Source organism: Eptesicus fuscus, chromosome 5 (assembly GCF_027574615.1).
Source record: "Eptesicus fuscus isolate TK198812 chromosome 5, DD_ASM_mEF_20220401, whole genome shotgun sequence".
NCBI lineage: Eukaryota > Metazoa > Chordata > Mammalia > Chiroptera > Vespertilionidae > Eptesicus > Eptesicus fuscus.
In genome coordinates, this window is record NC_072477.1 from 40,480,169 (window position 1) to 40,485,978 (window position 5,810).

The 5,810-nt window shown below is 48.8% G+C and overlaps 1 pseudogene; it reads left to right on the plus strand.

Moving 5' to 3' along the window:
* Positions 1 to 651: 651 nt before the first annotated feature.
* On the plus strand, positions 652 to 5,527 carry LOC103283944 (cleavage and polyadenylation specificity factor subunit 7-like; annotated as a pseudogene).
* Positions 5,528 to 5,810: the final 283 nt, after the last annotated feature.

A 5,810-nucleotide genomic window follows, 5' to 3' on the forward strand; every position in this document is an offset into this window, starting at 1 on the left:
GGGGGGCAGTGAGGGGTGACCAGGCCGACAGATGGGGGAAATGAGTGGCAACCAGGCTGGCAGTGGGGGCAGTTGGGGGTGACCAGGCCAGCAGGGGGGCAGTTGGGGGCGACCAAGCTGGCAGGGGGGAGCATGAAGGGGCGACCAGGCTGGAAGAGGGGGGCAGTTGGGGGTGACCATGCTGTAAGGGGTGACCAGGCCAGCAGGCAGAGGCTATTAGGGATGATCAGGCTGGTGGTGGGGGGGGGTGGTTGGGGGAAAGTTAGGAGCGATCAGGCAGGCAGGCAGGTGAACAGTTAGGAGCCAGCAGTCCCGGATTGTGAGAGGGATGTCCGACTGCTGATTTAGGCCTGATCCCGGGTATCAGGCTTAAACGGGCAATCGGACATCCCTCAAGGGGTCCCAGATTGGAGAGGGTGCAGGCTGGGCTGATGGGACTGCCCCCCTCCCCCCCCCCCATGCATAAATTTTGTGCACCAGGCCTCTAGTCTTCTTATAATATGCATCTTAATGACTGTGGCAGCCCTGAACTTATACTGCTCAGATATCCACTGTGATGAGCAGAATTGACTAAGGTGCTGATAGCTGTCCCTCTGAATGTACCATTGCATTTGCACCAAGGTCACAATTCCCATAGGTTGCTCCCAGTCAATGACTGAGCACGATGCAGGTACAAATGTGGTCCTTTTCCTGTGCAGCACGAGACTCTTTCAATGGGTAACTTGACTTGAGGACTCCCCATTGCCTTGGCTGAACCTCTCTTGGAACTGCACTGCAGTCTGAGACCATTACTGCCCGACCTTCCTTCCCTCTGCCTCCAAGGGATTAGACCTTTGTTTCCCTCTGAGGACTCCTGCCTACTCCTGCTCGCTCCCCCTTTATCCTTCACAGCTGTTACCCTCTCTTGCACATCTAACCCCATCTTGGCATCTGCTTCTTGGAGGGCCCAACCTCATAATGACTATTATTTTTATGCTACCTCACACAGCAAAATCAAGGTAATCTGTGGTTTATGAATGAATTTTAAATAATGGGGAAAAAATAATGCTGGACCTAGAGAAAAACAACAACAACAACAACAACAAAAACACCTGAAAGTTTTCTTGTCAGGGTCACAAATTAACTATAATCAGGCTTCTCCTGATAGACACCCTCTATTATTCAAAGACTGATGTAGAGATATTGAAAACCATACTTTATATAAAATTTATAGGTTTTTATTAACTAATACATTTTAGATCATCTTACTTATTTCTGCTTAGAAGTTTTTCCTATTGGAAAATCATTATGAAAAGTATAGAACATTATTTAAAAAAAAACACCACCTAGTTCTAGCACCCAAAGATACTATGATAACCACAGTTGCCATTTTAGTATGTTTTGTATGTATTTTTTAATATATTTTTATTGACTTCAGAGGGGAAGGGAGAGAGCGAGAGAGCGAGAGAGCGAGAGAGCGAGAGAGAGAGAGAGAGAGAGAGAGAGAGAGAGAGAGAGAGAAACATCAATGATGAGAGAGAATCATTGATTGGTTGCCTCCTGCACGTCCCCTATGGGGATTGAGCCCGCAACCCAGGCATCTGCCCTTAACCAGAATTGAACCTGGGACCCTTCAGTCTGCAGGTCAACACTCTATCCACTGAGCCAAACCATCTAGGGCTTGTCTGTATTTTTATATATATACTAATGGCCCAGTGCACAAAATTTGTGCATGGGGGCGGGGGGGAGGGGTGTCCCTCAGCCCAGCCTGTACCCTCTCCAATCTGGGACATCCCTCTCGCAATCTGGGACTGCTGGCTCCTAACGACTCACATGCCTGCCTGCCTGATTGCCCCTAACCACTCTGCCTGCAGGCCTGCTCACCCCCAACTGCCCGCCCACCCCACTGGCCTGATCACCCCCAACTGCCCCCCACTGCCAGCCTGCTTGCCCCCAACTGCCCCTCCTGCCGGCCTGATCACCCACAACTGCCATCCCATCCTGGCCTGATCACCTACAACTGCCCTCCCCTCTTGGCCCCTAACTGCCTCTACCTCGGCCTTGCCACCATGGCTTTGTCCAGAAGAACGTCCGGAAGGTCTCCTGGAAGATCTCCCAGTCTAATTAGCATATTATCCTTTTATTAGTATAGACAGAGGCCTGGTGCATGGGTGGGGGCTGGCTGGTATGCCCTGAAGGGTGTCCTGGATCAGGGTGGGGGTTTCCTTGGAAGGCGGGGCGGCCTGGGCGAGGGGCCTGTGGTGGTTTGCAGGCCAGCCACACTCCTATTGGGGTGGGGGTCCCCACTGGGGATGGTGCCAGCCTGTGCGAGGGGCTGGGGCAGTTTGCAGGCCAGCCACGCCCCCATGGGCTGAGGGTCCCTGCTGGGGGGGTGTGGTTAGCCTGGGTGAGGAGCTGAGGGCTGTTTTCAGGCTGGCCACACCCCCTTCAGGGAGGGGGTCCCCGCTGGGGTGACTGGCCAGCCTGGGTGAGGGGCTGAGGGCTGTTTTCAGGCTGACCACACCCCCTTCAGGGAGGGGGTCCCTGTTGGGGTGACTGGCCAGCCTGGGTAAGGGGCTGAGGGCTATTTTCAGGCTGGCCACGCCCCCCAGCAGGGACCCTCACCCCATGGGGATGTGGCCAGCCTGGGTGAGAGGCTGAGAGCCGTTTGCAGGCCCTTCCCTCAGCGGCTGGCCCAGGTGACCCAAGCCTCCCGTGCGCTCAGGCCACAGGCCCCTCCTTCAGCGGCTGGCCAGGGCAGGCAGGAAGCTTGGGTCGCTCAGGCCTGCTCCGTGGCTGCCACCCACAGGACCCTCCTTTGGCGGCCAGCCCAGGCAGGCGGGAAGCTTGGCTTCCTCCATCACCGGGGGCGACCCAAGCCTCCCGCCTGCTCTGGCTGGCTCTGTGGCCGCTGCTATCTTTGTCCCGCTAATTTGTATATTCCCTCCTGATTGGCTGTGGGCATCGCGGAGTGATGGCAATTACCATATTACTCTTTTATTAGATAGGATATATATGTCTACACAGGTGAAATACTATAGACATAAGTTTAGTATCCTCTTTTCCCCCATGGTATTAATTTTTATAGAATACTTTTAATGGCTGCACAATATTTTATTATGCATTATCCTATCATTCCATTATTCTCTTATTTACTTAACTATTCCCTAATTCTTGGAATTCAGGTAATTTCTAATTTTCTAATTATAGGCTATTAAAGAGAGTCTATAATGAATATCTTGTTCATAAAACTTTAGTCTGCATTTTAGGACTTTCTTCCCTTTATATAGATCCCTAGAAGTCCATCCTGGCTTCCTGATAAGCCTGCAGCTTGAGAAAATCAATAGACTTACTCCCCACATGCACATAGCATGTTAGAAGGATACAGGCCTGGCCGTAAGAAGACTCACTATCCTACTAACTAGCCAGGTGTCCTACACAAGTCTCTTTACCTCAGAGTCCATAAGTGTAAAATCAGGGAGCTGATTTAGATTATCCTTATCATTCCACTCATGTTTAATATTCCTAAACTCTTATTTAGTGGACCTTGCTACTATCTAGTGAAATAATTTTTCCTATGCCTTTAGGGCTGTATAGACACAAACGAATACTACTGGTAATGGATCCTGGGACATTATTATATTACTATCTTTATAGTACACAGAACAATCAATATTATATAGGAATATGGCTGATCCTGTGATTCTCCTCTAACTCATATAACTTGTCTGTGTGTTTTTAAATTACTTTTGGTTTCCAAGCATTAAGAAGTACATTATAGCTATGTGAACCTGCTCACTGAGCCTTCTAATACTAACCCAAAGCAAAATATTGTTAGGTATTAAAATATCACATTTAAAATGTTTTATTTGTGTTTCCTGAATTTACATCTGGCTCAATCTTCATATAAGGACTGTTTTAAGTGTTTCCCTGTGCATGACCTTGTGCTAGGAACTGGTTCACAAAGATGTTATGTTTGATGTTGCAGAATATCCCATTGAAAAACCACAACACTGAGGACAAAGGAACATCTAAAGAACCAGTCTGAATCTCCGTGCCTGGCAGCGGGCGGGTCTCCCACCGGAGGTCAGGGAAGGAGGGCTATGAGAAATTGTGGGTTTGGGGAGGCTGGAACCGGTACAATATTGTGCTTCTCAGAGAGAAGATAAGTGAATGAAGGAAATGGGATTCCAGAAGCTTTTCATATGAAGTGGCAAGGCTTAGGATCTGCCAGAAAGAGGACATTTAAAGATCTGGATCTAAATCGGGAAAGATTTTTTTCCTGATAAAGGTGGAAATAGAACCATTTCATGTTTTACAGATTAAAAATAAGTCAGAGGCAGAATAAACAGGAATGATAATAACTTAAGAAAGGCAAGTCTTAGCAGATGGCAGTGAGTCCAATGGGAGTCCGTGTGGAGACCAGCAGCTGATCCAAGTTACTCACTTGGTAGGAGTTTGTGATGTGGGGTTGGTAGGAGTTTGTGATGTGGGGGAATTAAAATTCGCAGAGAATGGAGCAAATGGCCAGGAATGCTGAGGAGGTGGTAGCCTCTGAAAACTCTGTCCGCAAATTGTTGGAATTCCTGCCAGGAAGTTCTTGAAGGAGAAAAAGTGGACATGAGGCCAGACATCTAGAAGAACCTGTCACAATTGGAGGCACAAGCTCAGGAACATGAATGTGTTTGAGTCTCGAGAGTGGGACTAGCTCCAGAGGACCATGCCCAAAAGTCTAGTGATTCTGCCTATGGATGAGTCACCCCCTCTGAGAACCTTGTACTACTTTAGTCGCTCTCCTTCAGCCCTTCACCTAATGGGTCTGCCCCCTCCCCCAAATCCATCCCCACCACTTCTCTCCTCAAGCTTTGGAGTCCCTTCTCCTCCTTCTGGCATCCAGTGCTAGCATCTCATGACTCCTCCATTCCCTCCTCATCCAGCTGTACCTCCCCCTGGGCCACTTCACCTGCCCTTCATCTCAATCCAGCCTACTTTTCCCCACCAAATGCTACAGTGAGGCCTCCACCAGATATTTACACGAAAGCCTTGGCTACCATGGCCACCAAGATTTAGGCATTCCACCCTCTATGGGAATGAGACTGAATCGAAGAGATCATGAAGCGCGACCAAGCGATTTCCAGTAATTCCATTTCCAAAGCCATATCGGGAGTCAGCGCAGCGGATGATAGTGACTCGACTGAGATGCTGCTCACAGCCATTCCTGTTATCAAACAGTCTCGAGCTGTCAATGATGAGTGTTGCTATGTCCTCATCTCCTCTTTTACAAGCTGTCTTCATGGCATTGAAGCCAAGTGCTACAGTATGGCTTTCCAGAAGACGCTTTTCAAAAAAAAGACATCTGTCCCAGGAGAGGTCACCTAGATGGTCCCTTAGCCAGGAGAGCAGCAGGATGCACTGGGACCTGCTTCATAATGAAGTTCAGCAACGTAATTATTTCTAAGAAAGGAACCAAGAGCATGACAGATACCAGCCTAGAGAAGCGGCCCGCACTACTGAGGAAGGAGTCTGGTTGGAAGCAAATGTTTTTTAATGGACTTGCATCACCTCACCTTCATCAGGACTAAAGGACAGAGGCTGTTCCTCCCCTTCCCCTTCTTCCAAGTCCATAACCCCCTTTACACACCCAGGGAATACCCTCCTGCATCCCTCCCAATCTCACACATCCTATTTGCCCGGGGAAAGAACTTATCAGACAGGATGTAAGGAAAAGAAAGGGGTGATTAGGTTAAAACTGAAAATACCTCTTTTTAATGAGCAAGACTAATACATCATGACCAGACACATTTTATCACAGTTGGGCGATAAAGCTATTT